The sequence below is a fragment of the Hyla sarda genome, unplaced genomic scaffold, assembly GCF_029499605.1.
Source record: "Hyla sarda isolate aHylSar1 unplaced genomic scaffold, aHylSar1.hap1 scaffold_949, whole genome shotgun sequence".
Lineage (NCBI taxonomy): Eukaryota > Metazoa > Chordata > Amphibia > Anura > Hylidae > Hyla > Hyla sarda.
The window spans coordinates 1-19,590 of record NW_026610979.1 but is presented as its reverse complement, the minus strand read 5'-3'; the positions used below and the strand labels follow the sequence as shown (position 1 = coordinate 19,590).

General features: G+C 46.3%; 9 non-coding genes across 9 annotated transcripts; all 9 read left to right on the top strand.

Moving 5' to 3' along the window:
• Nucleotides 1-747: 747 nt before the first annotated feature.
• On the top strand, nucleotides 748-938 carry LOC130350527 (U2 spliceosomal RNA). Its single transcript, XR_008887617.1, has one exon. It is a non-coding gene; the product is annotated as a U2 spliceosomal RNA (small nuclear RNA).
• Nucleotides 939-3,026: 2,088 nt separating this feature from the next.
• On the top strand, nucleotides 3,027-3,217 carry LOC130350525 (U2 spliceosomal RNA). Its single transcript, XR_008887616.1, has one exon. It is a non-coding gene; the product is annotated as a U2 spliceosomal RNA (small nuclear RNA).
• Nucleotides 3,218-5,301: 2,084 nt separating this feature from the next.
• LOC130350524 (U2 spliceosomal RNA) lies at nucleotides 5,302-5,492 on the top strand. The gene has a single exon (XR_008887615.1). It is a non-coding gene; the product is annotated as a U2 spliceosomal RNA (small nuclear RNA).
• A 2,086-nt stretch (nucleotides 5,493-7,578) lies between these two features.
• On the top strand, nucleotides 7,579-7,769 carry LOC130350523 (U2 spliceosomal RNA). The gene has a single exon (XR_008887614.1). It is a non-coding gene; the product is annotated as a U2 spliceosomal RNA (small nuclear RNA).
• A 2,105-nt stretch (nucleotides 7,770-9,874) lies between these two features.
• Nucleotides 9,875-10,065, top strand: LOC130350522 (U2 spliceosomal RNA). The gene has a single exon (XR_008887613.1). It is a non-coding gene; the product is annotated as a U2 spliceosomal RNA (small nuclear RNA).
• Nucleotides 10,066-12,163: 2,098 nt separating this feature from the next.
• LOC130350520 (U2 spliceosomal RNA) lies at nucleotides 12,164-12,354 on the top strand. Its single transcript, XR_008887612.1, has one exon. It is a non-coding gene; the product is annotated as a U2 spliceosomal RNA (small nuclear RNA).
• Nucleotides 12,355-14,444: 2,090 nt separating this feature from the next.
• Nucleotides 14,445-14,635, top strand: LOC130350568 (U2 spliceosomal RNA). Its single transcript, XR_008887655.1, has one exon. It is a non-coding gene; the product is annotated as a U2 spliceosomal RNA (small nuclear RNA).
• Nucleotides 14,636-16,722: 2,087 nt separating this feature from the next.
• Nucleotides 16,723-16,913, top strand: LOC130350556 (U2 spliceosomal RNA). The gene has a single exon (XR_008887644.1). It is a non-coding gene; the product is annotated as a U2 spliceosomal RNA (small nuclear RNA).
• Nucleotides 16,914-19,005: 2,092 nt separating this feature from the next.
• LOC130350544 (U2 spliceosomal RNA) lies at nucleotides 19,006-19,196 on the top strand. The gene has a single exon (XR_008887633.1). It is a non-coding gene; the product is annotated as a U2 spliceosomal RNA (small nuclear RNA).
• The last annotated feature ends 394 nt before the right edge of the window (nucleotides 19,197-19,590 follow it).

Sequence of the window (19,590 nt, the reverse complement as noted above, 5' to 3'; positions counted from 1 at the left end):
GTAAACAACATCTCTCCTTTGCTGTGTATGTGACTATGGAGCTGTTTGGTGATGTCGTCTATTATGGCCTTCATAGAAGCAACAGGAGATTGTTGCATCCATCTAGAACCCTCAGAACTACAGTGCTATGATGTCACTCACTTCCACAGGCCTTGCAGAGTGTAAACAACAACAACCCAGCTTTGTTGTGTATGTAACCATAGGGATTTGTGATGTCACCTAGAACCTTCACAGCAGCGACAGCTTATGAGGAGCATCAGCACTGCTCTGCCTGAGCAGAACCATCACCGCCATAGGTTGTCAAATAACCCGGGTTTAACCCACACAGGTAAGTCCAATGGGGTGCAGGCATGTCCTCTATGCTTACAGCTTCCCGTGGGTGTTGGTTTGATACCGTTTGGGGACAGCCAAGGAGGCATCTGCAGGCAACAAAGGTAGGTGTGTGCTTGTGTGTGTGTTTCCTATGCAGATCCTAAGCCCAGTGTCACATGCAAGTAGGAGGAGTAAGAAGGGTTCCTGGCAAATCCGGGTTATGGATTGCATTTAAAAAGGCCCCGTGGGAGTGCAATGGGCCCCTGTCTTGCTGCTTAGCAATAATGGTATGGGTTTAGGTTCTGCTGTGTGTACTGGTGGTTGACTGCCCCCCAGCCCAGAGTGTGCATGGAAAATTGTCTGGCAGCCTCCCTGACAGCAAGCAGTGATAGTGCCCATGAAGGGCACCTTGTTGGGCCCGCCCCTTTCACGGTTATCGCTTCTCGGCCTTTTGGCTAAGATCAAGTGTAGTATCTGTTCTTATCAGTTTAATATCTGATACGTCCCCTATCTGGGGACCATATATTAAATGGATTTTTGAGAACGGGGGCCGATTTCGAAGCTTGCTTCCGTCGCCCTATGCATTGACCCGATATGGCAGTATCTTCGGGTACAGTGCACCACCCCCTTACAGGGTTAAAAAGAAAGATTCCTACTTTCATTGCTACCTGCTTGCTGGCTAGCCAGCTAGCCAGCCCTGTGGGCCTTGCTGCTGCTGCAGCCAAAAAACAAAAGGTGGTGCTGCTGCTGCTTCTGCTGCTTCTGCTTCTGCTTGTGTCTGGCCGCTGTTGGAGCGTCCAGGCACAGGACTTCTGCTGCTGCTGACTAAATGGCCTCCTTAATTGGATCATTTGAGTAGCCAGCACACCTGTGCAGGTAGGGCATGACATGATAGGCAGCTGCCTTGATAGCGGGTGGGTGCTGAATGTTCCTAATTGACAAAATAAGATTAATGCTTATGAAGAAATATAAAATCTCATCCCTTCCCCAATATCGCGCCACACCCCTACCCCTTAATTCCCTGGTTGAACTTGATGGACATATGTCTTTTTTCGACCGTACTAACTATGTAACTATGTAACATAACATGGGGGGGGGGGGGGGTCTCCTGGCTGTTCACACAGGTGTGTCATTGCTGTACATTGACCATGCATTGCTTCTGTGGTATTGCAAAGGCAAAGACAAATGCTTCCAGCCATCCATTGCACTAATGGATTGGTCATCAGCTGGCTGTCTATGTCCCGCATCAATATAGACCAAAGTACAGAGGGTTAGGCTATGCTATTGTGCACCTACCTGATGCATCAGAAGGTGCGAGGCCCTTGCTAAATTCTGTGCACAGACTTTGAGATCTATACTTTAGACTGTATCTAAACCTGCTCCAACATGGACTGACATTCTGGCCTACTTTCAGCCGATGCGACTTGTCTGTCGCTGAACAGTCGCTTTTTATGTATTCAGCACCTATGTATAATGTTGTAAAAATGCTCTAGAAGCTAAAGTCGCAGAAATGTCACACATATTTGGCCTGCAACTTTCTGTGCGACAAATTCAGACAGGAAAAATCAGTATAAATCCTTAGAAAATTATCCCCCAGTGTCTCCATCTGCTGGCGGTATTGAATAAGCATTGCTGCACTGATGGGGTATGCATTAGACGAAAAAAAAGAAGAAAAAGAAGAATAATACGCCCAGAAAAGAGGCGAAAAGGAGAAAAACGTAAAAAAACTTGAAAAAAAAGTAAGAGGAAGAGAAGGGAAAAAAAGGTGGAAATGGGTTTAAACGTGATTTCGGCAGAGAAATATATATATATATATATATATATATATATATATATATATACGCGCACACACACACATATATATAAACGTATTCTCCGTTGAGATATTGCAGCCGCTGCTGTGTCCAGGCCCAGGAGCCTTAGCACTGTGCTGTGATGTCACTCAATACCACTGACATCACTAGGTGTAAACAACATCTCTCCTTTGCTGTGTATGTGACTATGGAGCTGTTTGGTGATGTCGTCTATTATGGCCTTCATAGAAGCAACAGGAGATTGTTGCATCCATCTAGAACCCTCAGAACTACAGTGCTATGATGTCACTCACTTCCACAGGCCTTGCAGAGTGTAAACAACAACAACCCAGCTTTGTTGTGTATGTAACCATAGGGATTTGTGATGTCACCTAGAACCTTCACAGCAGCGACAGCTTTATGAGGAGCATCAGCACTGCTCTGCCTGAGCAGAACCATCACCGCCATAGGTTGTCAAATAACCCGGGTTTAACCCACACAGGTAAGTCCAATGGGGTGCAGGCATGTCCTCTATGCTTACAGCTTCCCGTGGGTGTTGGTTTGATACCGTTTGGGGACAGCCAAGGAGGCATCTGCAGGCAACAAAGGTAGGTGTGTGCTTGTGTGTGTGTTTCCTATGCAGATCCTAAGCCCAGTGTCACATGCAAGTAGGAGGAGTAAGAAGGGTTCCTGGCAAATCCGGGTTATGGATTGCATTTAAAAAGGCCCCGTGGGAGTGCAATGGGCCCCTGTCTTGCTGCTTAGCAATAATGGTATGGGTTTAGGTTCTGCTGTGTGTACTGGTGGTTGACTGCCCCCCAGCCCAGAGTGTGCATGGAAAATTGTCTGGCAGCCTCCCTGACAGCAAGCAGTGATAGTGCCCATGAAGGGCACCTTGTTGGGCCCGCCCCTTTCACGATTATCGCTTCTCGGCCTTTTGGCTAAGATCAAGTGTAGTATCTGTTCTTATCAGTTTAATATCTGATACGTCCCCTATCTGGGGACCATATATTAAATGGATTTTTGAGAACGGGGGCCGATTTCGAAGCTTGCTTCCGTCGCCCTATGCATTGACCCGATATGGCAGTATCTTCGGGTACAGTGCACCACCCCCTTACAGGGTTAAAAAGAAAGATTCCTACTTTCATTGCTACCTGCTTGCTGGCTAGCCAGCTAGCCAGCCCTGTGGGCCTTGCTGCTGCTGCAGCCAAAAAACAAAAGGTGGTGCTGCTGCTGCTGCTTCTGCTGCTTCTGCTTCTGCTTGTGTCTGGCCGCTGTTGGAGCGTCCAGGCACAGGACTTCTGCTGCTGCTGACTAAATGGCCTCCTTAATTGGATCATTTGAGTAGCCAGCACACCTGTGCAGGTAGGGCATGACATGATAGGCAGCTGCCTTGATAGCGGGTGGGTGCTGAATGTTCCTAATTGACAAAATAAGATTAATGCTTATGAAGAAATATAAAATCTCATCCCTTCCCCAATATCGCGCCACACCCCTACCCCTTAATTCCCTGGTTGAACTTGATGGACATATGTCTTTTTTCGACCGTACTAACTATGTAACTATGTAACATAACATGGGGGGGGGGGGGGTCTCCTGGCTGTTCACACAGGTGTGTCATTGCTGTACATTGACCATGCATTGCTTCTGTGGTATTGCAAAGGCAAAGACAAATGCTTCCAGCCATCCATTGCACTAATGGATTGGTCATCAGCTGGCTGTCTATGTCCCGCATCAATATAGACCAAAGTACAGAGGGTTAGGCTATGCTATTGTGCACCTACCTGATGCATCAGAAGGTGGGAGGCCCTTGCTAAATTCTGTGCACAGACTTTGAGATCTATACTTTAGACTGTATCTAAACCTGCTCCAACATGGACTGACATTCTGGCCTACTTTCAGCCGATGCGACTTGTCTGTCGCTGAACAGTCGCTTTTTATGTATTCAGCACCTATGTATAATGTTGTAAAAATGCTCTAGAAGCTAAAGTCGCAGAAATGTCACACATATTTGGCCTGCAACTTTCTGTGCGACAAATTCAGACAGGAAAAATCAGTATAAATCCTTAGAAAATTATCCCCCAGTGTCTCCATCTGCTGGCGGTATTGAATAAGCATTGCTGCACTGATGGGGTATGCATTAGACGAAAAAAAAGAAGAAAAAGAAGAATAATACGCCCAGAAAAGAGGCGAAAAGGAGAAAAACGTAAAAAAACGTGAAAAAAAAGTAAGAGGAAGAGAAGGGAAAAAAAGGTGGAAATGGGTTTAAAAGTGATTTCGGCGGAGAAATATATATATATATATATATATATATATATATATACGCGCACACACACACATATATATAAACGTATTCTCCGTTGAGATATTGCAGCCGCTGCTGTGTCCAGGCCCAGGAGCCTTAGCACTGTGCTGTGATGTCACTCAATACCACTGACATCACTAGGTGTAAACAACATCTCTCCTTTGCTGTGTATGTGACTATGGAGCTGTTTGGTGATGTCGTCTATTATGGCCTTCATAGAAGCAACAGGAGATTGTTGCATCCATCTAGAACCCTCAGAACTACAGTGCTATGATGTCACTCACTTCCACAGGCCTTGCAGAGTGTAAACAACAACAACCCAGCTTTGTTGTGTATGTAACCATAGGGATTTGTGATGTCACCTAGAACCTTCACAGCAGCGACAGCTTTATGAGGAGCATCAGCACTGCTCTGCCTGAGCAGAACCATCACCGCCATAGGTTGTCAAATAACCCGGGTTTAACCCACACAGGTAAGTCCAATGGGGTGCAGGCATGTCCTCTATGCTTACAGCTTCCCGTGGGTGTTGGTTTGATACCGTTTGGGGACAGCCAAGGAGGCATCTGCAGGCAACAAAGGTAGGTGTGTGCTTGTGTGTGTGTTTCCTATGCAGATCCTAAGCCCAGTGTCACATGCAAGTAGGAGGAGTAAGAAGGGTTCCTGGCAAATCCGGGTTATGGATTGCATTTAAAAAGGCCCCGTGGGAGTGCAATGGGCCCCTGTCTTGCTGCTTAGCAATAATGGTATGGGTTTAGGTTCTGCTGTGTGTACTGGTGGTTGACTGCCCCCCAGCCCAGAGTGTGCATGGAAAATTGTCTGGCAGCCTCCCTGACAGCAAGCAGTGATAGTGCCCATGAAGGGCACCTTGTTGGGCCCGCCCCTTTCACGGTTATCGCTTCTCGGCCTTTTGGCTAAGATCAAGTGTAGTATCTGTTCTTATCAGTTTAATATCTGATACGTCCCCTATCTGGGGACCATATATTAAATGGATTTTTGAGAACGGGGGCCGATTTCGAAGCTTGCTTCCGTCGCCCTATGCATTGACCCGATATGGCAGTATCTTCGGGTACAGTGCACCACCCCCTTACAGGGTTAAAAAGAAAGATTCCTACTTTCATTGCTACCTGCTTGCTGGCTAGCCAGCTAGCCAGCCCTGTGGGCCTTGCTGCTGCTGCAGCCAAAAAACAAAAGGTGGTGCTGCTGCTGCTTCTGCTGCTTCTGCTTCTGCTTGTGTCTGGCCGCTGTTGGAGCGTCCAGGCACAGGACTTCTGCTGCTGCTGACTAAATGGCCTCCTTAATTGGATCATTTGAGTAGCCAGCACACCTGTGCAGGTAGGGCATGACATGATAGGCAGCTGCCTTGATAGCGGGTGGGTGCTGAATGTTCCTAATTGACAAAATAAGATTAATGCTTATGAAGAAATATAAAATCTCATCCCTTCCCCAATATCGCGCCACACCCCTACCCCTTAATTCCCTGGTTGAACTTGATGGACATATGTCTTTTTTCGACCGTACTAACTATGTAACTATGTAACATAACATGGGGGGGGGGTCTCCTGGCTGTTCACACAGGTGTGTCATTGCTGTACATTGACCATGCATTGCTTCTGTGGTATTGCAAAGGCAAAGACAAATGCTTCCAGCCATCCATTGCACTAATGGATTGGTCATCAGCTGGCTGTCTATGTCCCGCATCAATATAGACCAAAGTACAGAGGGTTAGGCTATGCTATTGTGCACCTACCTGATGCATCAGAAGGTGCGAGGCCCTTGCTAAATTCTGTGCACAGACTTTGAGATCTATACTTTAGACTGTATCTAAACCTGCTCCAACATGGACTGACATTCTGGCCTACTTTCAGCCGATGCGACTTGTCTGTCGCTGAACAGTCGCTTTTTATGTATTCAGCACCTATGTATAATGTTGTAAAAATGCTCTAGAAGCTAAAGTCGCAGAAATGTCACACATATTTGGCCTGCAACTTTCTGTGCGACAAATTCAGACAGGAAAAATCAGTATAAATCCTTAGAAAATTATCCCCCAGTGTCTCCATCTGCTGGCGGTATTGAATAAGCATTGCTGCACTGATGGGGTATGCATTAGACGAAAAAAAAGAAGAAAAAGAAGAATAATACGCCCAGAAAAGAGGCGAAAAGGAGAAAAACGTAAAAAAACGTGAAAAAAAAGTAAGAGGAAGAGAAGGGAAAAAAAAGGTGGAAATGGGTTTAAAAGTGATTTCGGCGGAGAAATATATATATATATATATATATATATATATATATATATATATACGCGCACACACACACATATATATAAACGTATTCTCCGTTGAGATATTGCAGCCGCTGCTGTGTCCAGGCCCAGGAGCCTTAGCACTGTGCTGTGATGTCACTCAATACCACTGACATCACTAGGTGTAAACAACATCTCTCCTTTGCTGTGTATGTGACTATGGAGCTGTTTGGTGATGTCGTCTATTATGGCCTTCATAGAAGCAACAGGAGATTGTTGCATCCATCTAGAACCCTCAGAACTACAGTGCTATGATGTCACTCACTTCCACAGGCCTTGCAGAGTGTAAACAACAACAACCCAGCTTTGTTGTGTATGTAACCATAGGGATTTGTGATGTCACCTAGAACCTTCACAGCAGCGACAGCTTTATGAGGAGCATCAGCACTGCTCTGCCTGAGCAGAACCATCACCGCCATAGGTTGTCAAATAACCCGGGTTTAACCCACACAGGTAAGTCCAATGGGGTGCAGGCATGTCCTCTATGCTTACAGCTTCCCGTGGGTGTTGGTTTGATACCGTTTGGGGACAGCCAAGGAGGCATCTGCAGGCAACAAAGGTAGGTGTGTGCTTGTGTGTGTGTTTCCTATGCAGATCCTAAGCCCAGTGTCACATGCAAGTAGGAGGAGTAAGAAGGGTTCCTGGCAAATCCGGGTTATGGATTGCATTTAAAAAGGCCCCGTGGGAGTGCAATGGGCCCCTGTCTTGCTGCTTAGCAATAATGGTATGGGTTTAGGTTCTGCTGTGTGTACTGGTGGTTGACTGCCCCCCAGCCCAGAGTGTGCATGGAAAATTGTCTGGCAGCCTCCCTGACAGCAAGCAGTGATAGTGCCCATGAAGGGCACCTTGTTGGGCCCGCCCCTTTCACGGTTATCGCTTCTCGGCCTTTTGGCTAAGATCAAGTGTAGTATCTGTTCTTATCAGTTTAATATCTGATACGTCCCCTATCTGGGGACCATATATTAAATGGATTTTTGAGAACGGGGGCCGATTTCGAAGCTTGCTTCCGTCGCCCTATGCATTGACCCGATATGGCAGTATCTTCGGGTACAGTGCACCACCCCCTTACAGGGTTAAAAAGAAAGATTCCTACTTTCATTGCTACCTGCTTGCTGGCTAGCCAGCTAGCCAGCCCTGTGGGCCTTGCTGCTGCTGCAGCCAAAAAACAAAAGGTGGTGCTGCTGCTGCTTCTGCTGCTTCTGCTTCTGCTTGTGTCTGGCCGCTGTTGGAGCGTCCAGGCACAGGACTTCTGCTGCTGCTGACTAAATGGCCTCCTTAATTGGATCATTTGAGTAGCCAGCACACCTGTGCAGGTAGGGCATGACATGATAGGCAGCTGCCTTGATAGCGGGTGGGTGCTGAATGTTCCTAATTGACAAAATAAGATTAATGCTTATGAAGAAATATAAAATCTCATCCCTTCCCCAATATCGCGCCACACCCCTACCCCTTAATTCCCTGGTTTGAACTTGATGGACATATGTCTTTTTTCGACCGTACTAACTATGTAACTATGTAACATAACATGGGGGGGGGGGGGGGGGGGGTCTCCTGGCTGTTCACACAGGTGTGTCATTGCTGTACATTGACCATGCATTGCTTCTGTGGTATTGCAAAGGCAAAGACAAATGCTTCCAGCCATCCATTGCACTAATGGATTGGTCATCAGCTGGCTGTCTATGTCCCGCATCAATATAGACCAAAAGTACAGAGGGTTAGGCTATGCTATTGTGCACCTACCTGATGCATCAGAAGGTGCGAGGGCCCTTGCTAAATTCTGTGCACAGACTTTGAGATCTATACTTTAGACTGTATCTAAACCTGCTCCAACATGGACTGACATTCTGGCCTACTTTCAGCCGATGCGACTTGTCTGTCGCTGAACAGTCGCTTTTTATGTATTCAGCACCTATGTATAATGTTGTAAAAATGCTCTAGAAGCTAAAGTCGCAGAAAATGTCACACATATTTGGCCTGCAACTTTCTGTGCGACAAATTCAGACAGCAAAAATCAGTATAAATCCTTAGAAAATTATCCCCCAGTGTCTCCATCTGCTGGCGGTATTGAATAAGCATTGCTGCACTGATGGGGTATGCATTAGACGAAAAAAAAGAAGAAAAAGAAGAATAATACGCCCAGAAAAGAGGCGAAAAGGAGAAAAACGTAAAAAAACGTGAAAAAAAAGTAAGAGGAAGAGAAGGGAAAAAAAGGTGGAAATGGGTTTAAAAGTGATTTCGGCGGAGAAATATATATATATATATATATATATATATATATATATATATATATATATACGCGCACACACACACATATATATAAACGTATTCTCCGTTGAGATATTGCAGCCGCTGCTGTGTCCAGGCCCAGGAGCCTTAGCACTGTGCTGTGATGTCACTCAATACCACTGACATCACTAGGTGTAAACAACATCTCTCCTTTGCTGTGTATGTGACTATGGAGCTGTTTGGTGATGTCGTCTATTATGGCCTTCATAGAAGCAACAGGAGATTGTTGCATCCATCTAGAACCCTCAGAACTACAGTGCTATGATGTCACTCACTTCCACAGGCCTTGCAGAGTGTAAACAACAACAACCCAGCTTTGTTGTGTATGTAACCATAGGGATTTGTGATGTCACCTAGAACCTTCACAGCAGCGACAGCTTTATGAGGAGCATCAGCACTGCTCTGCCTGAGCAGAACCATCACCGCCATAGGTTGTCAAATAACCCGGGTTTAACCCACACAGGTAAGTCCAATGGGGTGCAGGCATGTCCTCTATGCTTACAGCTTCCCGTGGGTGTTGGTTTGATACCGTTTGGGGACAGCCAAGGAGGCATCTGCAGGCAACAAAGGTAGGTGTGTGCTTGTGTGTGTGTTTCCTATGCAGATCCTAAGCCCAGTGTCACATGCAAGTAGGAGGAGTAAGAAGGGTTCCTGGCAAATCCGGGTTATGGATTGCATTTAAAAAGGCCCCGTGGGAGTGCAATGGGCCCCTGTCTTGCTGCTTAGCAATAATGGTATGGGTTTAGGTTCTGCTGTGTGTACTGGTGGTTGACTGCCCCCCAGCCCAGAGTGTGCATGGAAAATTGTCTGGCAGCCTCCCTGACAGCAAGCAGTGATAGTGCCCATGAAGGGCACCTTGTTGGGCCCGCCCCTTTCACGGTTATCGCTTCTCGGCCTTTTGGCTAAGATCAAGTGTAGTATCTGTTCTTATCAGTTTAATATCTGATACGTCCCCTATCTGGGGACCATATATTAAATGGATTTTTGAGAACGGGGGCCGATTTCGAAGCTTGCTTCCGTCGCCCTATGCATTGACCCGATATGGCAGTATCTTCGGGTACAGTGCACCACCCCCTTACAGGGTTAAAAAGAAAGATTCCTACTTTCATTGCTACCTGCTTGCTGGCTAGCCAGCTAGCCAGCCCTGTGGGCCTTGCTGCTGCTGCAGCCAAAAAACAAAAGGTGGTGCTGCTGCTGCTTCTGCTGCTTCTGCTTCTGCTTGTGTCTGGCCGCTGTTGGAGCGTCCAGGCACAGGACTTCTGCTGCTGCTGACTAAATGGCCTCCTTAATTGGATCATTTGAGTAGCCAGCACACCTGTGCAGGTAGGGCATGACATGATAGGCAGCTGCCTTGATAGCGGGTGGGTGCTGAATGTTCCTAATTGACAAAATAAGATTAATGCTTATGAAGAAATATAAAATCTCATCCCTTCCCCAATATCGCGCCACACCCCTACCCCTTAATTCCCTGGTTGAACTTGATGGACATATGTCTTTTTTCGACCGTACTAACTATGTAACTATGTAACATAACATGGGGGGGGGGGGGGGGGGGTCTCCTGGCTGTTCACACAGGTGTGTCATTGCTGTACATTGACCATGCATTGCTTCTGTGGTATTGCAAAGGCAAAGACAAATGCTTCCAGCCATCCATTGCACTAATGGATTGGTCATCAGCTGGCTGTCTATGTCCCGCATCAATATAGACCAAAGTACAGAGGGTTAGGCTATGCTATTGTGCACCTACCTGATGCATCAGAAGGTGCGAGGCCCTTGCTAAATTCTGTGCACAGACTTTGAGATCTATACTTTAGACTGTATCTAAACCTGCTCCAACATGGACTGACATTCTGGCCTACTTTCAGCCGATGCGACTTGTCTGTCGCTGAACAGTCGCTTTTTATGTATTCAGCACCTATGTATAATGTTGTAAAAATGCTCTAGAAGCTAAAGTCGCAGAAATGTCACACATATTTGGCCTGCAACTTTCTGTGCGACAAATTCAGACAGGAAAAATCAGTATAAATCCTTAGAAAATTATCCCCCAGTGTCTCCATCTGCTGGCGGTATTGAATAAGCATTGCTGCACTGATGGGGTATGCATTAGACGAAAAAAAAGAAGAAAAAGAAGAATAATACGCCCAGAAAAGAGGCGAAAAGGAGAAAAACGTAAAAAAACGTGAAAAAAAAGTAAGAGGAAGAGAAGGGAAAAAAAGGTGGAAATGGGTTTAAAAGTGATTTCGGCGGAGAAATATATATATATATATATATATATATATATATATATATATATATATACGCGCACACACACACATATATATAAACGTATTCTCCGTTGAGATATTGCAGCCGCTGCTGTGTCCAGGCCCAGGAGCCTTAGCACTGTGCTGTGATGTCACTCAATACCACTGACATCACTAGGTGTAAACAACATCTCTCCTTTGCTGTGTATGTGACTATGGAGCTGTTTGGTGATGTCGTCTATTATGGCCTTCATAGAAGCAACAGGAGATTGTTGCATCCATCTAGAACCCTCAGAACTACAGTGCTATGATGTCACTCACTTCCACAGGCCTTGCAGAGTGTAAACAACAACAACCCAGCTTTGTTGTGTATGTAACCATAGGGATTTGTGATGTCACCTAGAACCTTCACAGCAGCGACAGCTTTATGAGGAGCATCAGCACTGCTCTGCCTGAGCAGAACCATCACCGCCATAGGTTGTCAAATAACCCGGGTTTAACCCACACAGGTAAGTCCAATGGGGTGCAGGCATGTCCTCTATGCTTACAGCTTCCCGTGGGTGTTGGTTTGATACCGTTTGGGGACAGCCAAGGAGGCATCTGCAGGCAACAAAGGTAGGTGTGTGCTTGTGTGTGTGTTTCCTATGCAGATCCTAAGCCCAGTGTCACATGCAAGTAAGAGGAGTAAGAAGGGTTCCTGGCAAATCCGGGTTATGGATTGCATTTAAAAAGGCCCCGTGGGAGTGCAATGGGCCCCTGTCTTGCTGCTTAGCAATAATGGTATGGGTTTAGGTTCTGCTGTGTGTACTGGTGGTTGACTGCCCCCCAGCCCAGAGTGTGCATGGAAAATTGTCTGGCAGCCTCCCTGACAGCAAGCAGTGATAGTGCCCATGAAGGGCACCTTGTTGGGCCCGCCCCTTTCACGGTTATCGCTTCTCGGCCTTTTGGCTAAGATCAAGTGTAGTATCTGTTCTTATCAGTTTAATATCTGATACGTCCCCTATCTGGGGACCATATATTAAATGGATTTTTGAGAACGGGGGCCGATTTCGAAGCTTGCTTCCGTCGCCCTATGCATTGACCCGATATGGCAGTATCTTCGGGTACAGTGCACCACCCCCTTACAGGGTTAAAAAGAAAGATTCCTACTTTCATTGCTACCTGCTTGCTGGCTAGCCAGCTAGCCAGCCCTGTGGGCCTTGCTGCTGCTGCAGCCAAAAAACAAAAGGTGGTGCTGCTGCTGCTTCTGCTGCTTCTGCTTCTGCTTGTGTCTGGCCGCTGTTGGAGCGTCCAGGCACAGGACTTCTGCTGCTGCTGACTAAATGGCCTCCTTAATTGGATCATTTGAGTAGCCAGCACACCTGTGCAGGTAGGGCATGACATGATAGGCAGCTGCCTTGATAGCGGGTGGGTGCTGAATGTTCCTAATTGACAAAATAAGATTAATGCTTATGAAGAAATATAAAATCTCATCCCTTCCCCAATATCGCGCCACACCCCTACCCCTTAATTCCCTGGTTGAACTTGATGGACATATGTCTTTTTTCGACCGTACTAACTATGTAACTATGTAACATAACATGGGGGGGGGGGGGGGTCTCCTGGCTGTTCACACAGGTGTGTCATTGCTGTACATTGACCATGCATTGCTTCTGTGGTATTGCAAAGGCAAAGACAAATGCTTCCAGCCATCCATTGCACTAATGGATTGGTCATCAGCTGGCTGTCTATGTCCCGCATCAATATAGACCAAAGTACAGAGGGTTAGGCTATGCTATTGTGCACCTACCTGATGCATCAGAAGGTGCGAGGCCCTTGCTAAATTCTGTGCACAGACTTTGAGATCTATACTTTAGACTGTATCTAAACCTGCTCCAACATGGACTGACATTCTGGCCTACTTTCAGCCGATGTGACTTGTCTGTCGCTGAACAGTCGCTTTTTATGTATTCAGCACCTATGTATAATGTTGTAAAAATGCTCTAGAAGCTAAAGTCGCAGAAATGTCACACATATTTGGCCTGCAACTTTCTGTGCGACAAATTCAGACAGGAAAAATCAGTATAAATCCTTAGAAAATTATCCCCCAGTGTCTCCATCTGCTGGCGGTATTGAATAAGCATTGCTGCACTGATGGGGTATGCATTAGACGAAAAAAAAGAAGAAAAAGAAGAATAATACGCCCAGAAAAGAGGCGAAAAGGAGAAAAACGTAAAAAAACGTGAAAAAAAAGTAAGAGGAAGAGAAGGGAAAAAAAGGTGGAAATGGGTTTAAAAGTGATTTCGGCGGAGAAATATATATATATATATATATATATATATATATATATATATATACGCGCACACACACACATATATATAAACGTATTCTCCGTTGAGATATTGCAGCCGCTGCTGTGTCCAGGCCCAGGAGCCTTAGCACTGTGCTGTGATGTCACTCAATACCACTGACATCACTAGGTGTAAACAACATCTCTCCTTTGCTGTGTATGTGACTATGGAGCTGTTTGGTGATGTCGTCTATTATGGCCTTCATAGAAGCAACAGGAGATTGTTGCATCCATCTAGAACCCTCAGAACTACAGTGCTATGATGTCACTCACTTCCACAGGCCTTGCAGAGTGTAAACAACAACAACCCAGCTTTGTTGTGTATGTAACCATAGGGATTTGTGATGTCACCTAGAACCTTCACAGCAGCGACAGCTTTATGAGGAGCATCAGCACTGCTCTGCCTGAGCAGAACCATCACCGCCATAGGTTGTCAAATAACCCGGGTTTAACCCACACAGGTAAGTCCAATGGGGTGCAGGCATGTCCTCTATGCTTACAGCTTCCCGTGGGTGTTGGTTTGATACCGTTTGGGGACAGCCAAGGAGGCATCTGCAGGCAACAAAGGTAGGTGTGTGCTTGTGTGTGTGTTTCCTATGCAGATCCTAAGCCCAGTGTCACATGCAAGTAAGAGGAGTAAGAAGGGTTCCTGGCAAATCCGGGTTATGGATTGCATTTAAAAAGGCCCCGTGGGAGTGCAATGGGCCCCTGTCTTGCTGCTTAGCAATAATGGTATGGGTTTAGGTTCTGCTGTGTGTACTGGTGGTTGACTGCCCCCCAGCCCAGAGTGTGCATGGAAAATTGTCTGGCAGCCTCCCTGACAGCAAGCAGTGATAGTGCCCATGAAGGGCACCTTGTTGGGCCCGCCCCTTTCACGGTTATCGCTTCTCGGCCTTTTGGCTAAGATCAAGTGTAGTATCTGTTCTTATCAGTTTAATATCTGATACGTCCCCTATCTGGGGACCATATATTAAATGGATTTTTGAGAACGGGGGCCGATTTCGAAGCTTGCTTCCGTCGCCCTATGCATTGACCCGATATGGCAGTATCTTCGGGTACAGTGCACCACCCCCTTACAGGGTTAAAAAGAAAGATTCCTACTTTCATTGCTACCTGCTTGCTGGCTAGCCAGCTAGCCAGCCCTGTGGGCCTTGCTGCTGCTGCAGCCAAAAAACAAAAGGTGGTGCTGCTGCTGCTTCTGCTGCTTCTGCTTCTGCTTGTGTCTGGCCGCTGTTGGAGCGTCCAGGCACAGGACTTCTGCTGCTGCTGACTAAATGGCCTCCTTAATTGGATCATTTGAGTAGCCAGCACACCTGTGCAGGTAGGGCATGACATGATAGGCAGCTGCCTTGATAGCGGGTGGGTGCTGAATGTTCCTAATTGACAAAATAAGATTAATGCTTATGAAGAAATATAAAATCTCATCCCTTCCCCAATATCGCGCCACACCCCTACCCCTTAATTCCCTGGTTGAACTTGATGGACATATGTCTTTTTTCGACCGTACTAACTATGTAACTATGTAACATAACATGGGGGGGGGGGGGGTCTCCTGGCTGTTCACACAGGTGTGTCATTGCTGTACATTGACCATGCATTGCTTCTGTGGTATTGCAAAGGCAAAGACAAATGCTTCCAGCCATCCATTGCACTAATGGATTGGTCATCAGCTGGCTGTCTATGTCCCGCATCAATATAGACCAAAGTACAGAGGGTTAGGCTATGCTATTGTGCACCTACCTGATGCATCAGAAGGTGCGAGGCCCTTGCTAAATTCTGTGCACAGACTTTGAGATCTATACTTTAGACTGTATCTAAACCTGCTCCAACATGGACTGACATTCTGGCCTACTTTCAGCCGATGTGACTTGTCTGTCGCTGAACAGTCGCTTTTTATGTATTCAGCACCTATGTATAATGTTGTAAAAATGCTCTAGAAGCTAAAGTCGCAGAAATGTCACACATATTTGGCCTGCAACTTTCTGTGCGACAAATTCAGACAGGAAAAATCAGTATAAATCCTTAGAAAATTATCCCCCAGTGTCTCCATCTGCTGGCGGTATTGAATAAGCATTGCTGCACTGATGGGGTATGCATTAGACGAAAAAAAAGAAGAAAAAGAAGAATAATACGCCCAGAAAAGAGGCGAAAAGGAGAAAAACGTAAAAAAACGTGAAAAAAAAGTAAGAGGAAGAGAAGGGAAAAAAAGGTGGAAATGGGTTTAAAAGTGATTTCGGCGGAGAAATATATATATATATATATATATATATATATATATATATATACGCGCACACACACACATATATATAAACGTATTCTCCGTTGAGATATTGCAGCCGCTGCTGTGTCCAGGCCCAGGAGCCTTAGCACTGTGCTGTGATGTCACTCAATACCACTGACATCACTAGGTGTAAACAACATCTCTCCTTTGCTGTGTATGTGACTATGGAGCTGTTTGGTGATGTCGTCTATTATGGCCTTCATAGAAGCAACAGGAGATTGTTGCATCCATCTAGAACCCTCAGAACTACAGTGCTATGATGTCACTCACTTCCACAGGCCTTGCAGAGTGTAAACAACAACAACCCAGCTTTGTTGTGTATGTAACCATAGGGATTTGTGATGTCACCTAGAACCTTCACAGCAGCGACAGCTTTATGAGGAGCATCAGCACTGCTCTGCCTGAGCAGAACCATCACCGCCATAGGTTGTCAAATAACCCGGGTTTAACCCACACAGGTAAGTCCAATGGGGTGCAGGCATGTCCTCTATGCTTACAGCTTCCCGTGGGTGTTGGTTTGATACCGTTTGGGGACAGCCAAGGAGGCATCTGCAGGCAACAAAGGTAGGTGTGTGCTTGTGTGTGTGTTTCCTATGCAGATCCTAAGCCCAGTGTCACATGCAAGTAGGAGGAGTAAGAAGGGTTCCTGGCAAATCCGGGTTATGGATTGCATTTAAAAAGGCCCCGTGGGAGTGCAATGGGCCCCTGTCTTGCTGCTTAGCAATAATGGTATGGGTTTAGGTTCTGCTGTGTGTACTGGTGGTTGACTGCCCCCCAGCCCAGAGTGTGCATGGAAAATTGTCTGGCAGCCTCCCTGACAGCAAGCAGTGATAGTGCCCATGAAGGGCACCTTGTTGGGCCCGCCCCTTTCACGGTTATCGCTTCTCGGCCTTTTGGCTAAGATCAAGTGTAGTATCTGTTCTTATCAGTTTAATATCTGATACGTCCCCTATCTGGGGACCATATATTAAATGGATTTTTGAGAACGGGGGCCGATTTCGAAGCTTGCTTCCGTCGCCCTATGCATTGACCCGATATGGCAGTATCTTCGGGTACAGTGCACCACCCCCTTACAGGGTTAAAAAGAAAGATTCCTACTTTCATTGCTACCTGCTTGCTGGCTAGCCAGCTAGCCAGCCCTGTGGGCCTTGCTGCTGCTGCAGCCAAAAAACAAAAGGTGGTGCTGCTGCTGCTTCTGCTGCTTCTGCTTCTGCTTGTGTCTGGCCGCTGTTGGAGCGTCCAGGCACAGGACTTCTGCTGCTGCTGACTAAATGGCCTCCTTAATTGGATCATTTGAGTAGCCAGCACACCTGTGCAGGTAGGGCATGACATGATAGGCAGCTGCCTTGATAGCGGGTGGGTGCTGAATGTTCCTAATTGACAAAATAAGATTAATGCTTATGAAGAAATATAAAATCTCATCCCTTCCCCAATATCGCGCCACACCCCTACCCCTTAATTCCCTGGTTGAACTTGATGGACATATGTCTTTTTTCGACCGTACTAACTATGTAACTATGTAACATAACATGGGGGGGGGGGGGGGTCTCCTGGCTGTTCACACAGGTGTGTCATTGCTGTACATTGACCATGCATTGCTTCTGTGGTATTGCAAAGGCAAAGACAAATGCTTCCAGCCATCCATTGCACTAATGGATTGGTCATCAGCTGGCTGTCTATGTCCCGCATCAATATAGACCAAAGTACAGAGGGTTAGGCTATGCTATTGTGCACCTACCTGATGCATCAGAAGGTGCGAGGCCCTTGCTAAATTCTGTGCACAGACTTTGAGATCTATACTTTAGACTGTATCTAAACCTGCTCCAACATGGACTGACATTCTGGCCTACTTTCAGCCGATGCGACTTGTCTGTCGCTGAACAGTCGCTTTTTATGTATTCAGCACCTATGTATAATGTTGTAAAAATGCTCTAGAAGCTAAAGTCGCAGAAATGTCACACATATTTGGCCTGCAACTTTCTGTGCGACAAATTCAGACAGGAAAAATCAGTATAAATCCTTAGAAAATTATCCCCCAGTGTCTCCATCTGCTGGCGGTATTGAATAAGCATTGCTGCACTGATGGGGTATGCATTAGACGAAAAAAAAGAAGAAAAAGAAGAATAATACGCCCAGAAAAGAGGCGAAAAGGAGAAAAACGTAAAAAAACGTGAAAAAAAAGTAAGAGGAAGAGAAGGGAAAAAAAGGTGGAAATGGGTTTAAAAGTGATTTCGGCGGAGAAATATATATATATATATATATATATATATATATATATATATATATACGCGCACACACACACATATATATAAACGTATTCTCCGTTGAGATATTGCAGCCGCTGCTGTGTCCAGGCCCAGGAGCCTTAGCACTGTGCTGTGATGTCACTCAATACCACTGACATCACTAGGTGTAAACAACATCTCTCCTTTGCTGTGTATGTGACTATGGAGCTGTTTGGTGATGTCGTCTATTATGGCCTTCATAGAAGCAACAGGAGATTGTTGCATCCATCTAGAACCCTCAGAACTACAGTGCTATGATGTCACTCACTTCCACAGGCCTTGCAGAGTGTAAACAACAACAACCCAGCTTTGTTGTGTATGTAACCATAGGGATTTGTGATGTCACCTAGAACCTTCACAGCAGCGACAGCTTTATGAGGAGCATCAGCACTGCTCTGCCTGAGCAGAACCATCACCGCCATAGGTTGTCAAATAACCCGGGTTTAACCCACACAGGTAAGTCCAATGGGGTGCAGGCATGTCCTCTATGCTTACAGCTTCCCGTGGGTGTTGGTTTGATACCGTTTGGGGACAGCCAAGGAGGCATCTGCAGGCAACAAAGGTAGGTGTGTGCTTGTGTGTGTGTTTCCTATGCAGATCCTAAGCCCAGTGTCACATGCAAGTAGGAGGAGTAAGAAGGGTTCCTGGCAAATCCGGGTTATGGATTGCATTTAAAAAGGCCCCGTGGGAGTGCAATGGGCCCCTGTCTTGCTGCTTAGCAATAATGGTATGGGTTTAGGTTCTGCTGTGTGTACTGGTTTTTGACTGCCCCCCAGCCCAGAGTGTGCATGGAAAATTGTCTGGCAGCCTCCCTGACAGCAAGCAGTGATAGTGCCCATGAAGGGCACCTTGTTGGGCCCGCCCCTTTCACGGTTATCGCTTCTCGGCCTTTTGGCTAAGATCAAGTGTAGTATCTGTTCTTATCAGTTTAATATCTGATACGTCCCCTATCTGGGGACCATATATTAAATGGATTTTTGAGAACGGGGGCCGATTTCGAAGCTTGCTTCCGTCGCCCTATGCATTGACCCGATATGGCAGTATCTTCGGGTACAGTGCACCACCCCCTTACAGGGTTAAAAAGAAAGATTCCTACTTTCATTGCTACCTGCTTGCTGGCTAGCCAGCTAGCCAGCCCTGTGGGCCTTGCTGCTGCTGCAGCCAAAAAACAAAAGGTGGTGCTGCTCCTGCTTCTGCTGCTTCTGCTTCTGCTTGTGTCTGGCCGCTGTTGGAGCGTCCAGGCACAGGACTTCTGCTGCTGCTGACTAAATGGCCTCCTTAATTGGATCATTTGAGTAGCCAGCACACCTGTGCAGGTAGGGCATGACATGATAGGCAGCTGCCTTGATAGCGGGTGGGTGCTGAATGTTCCTAATTGACAAAATAAGATTAATGCTTATGAAGAAATATAAAATCTCATCCCTTCCCCAATATCGCGCCACACCCCTACCCCTTAATTC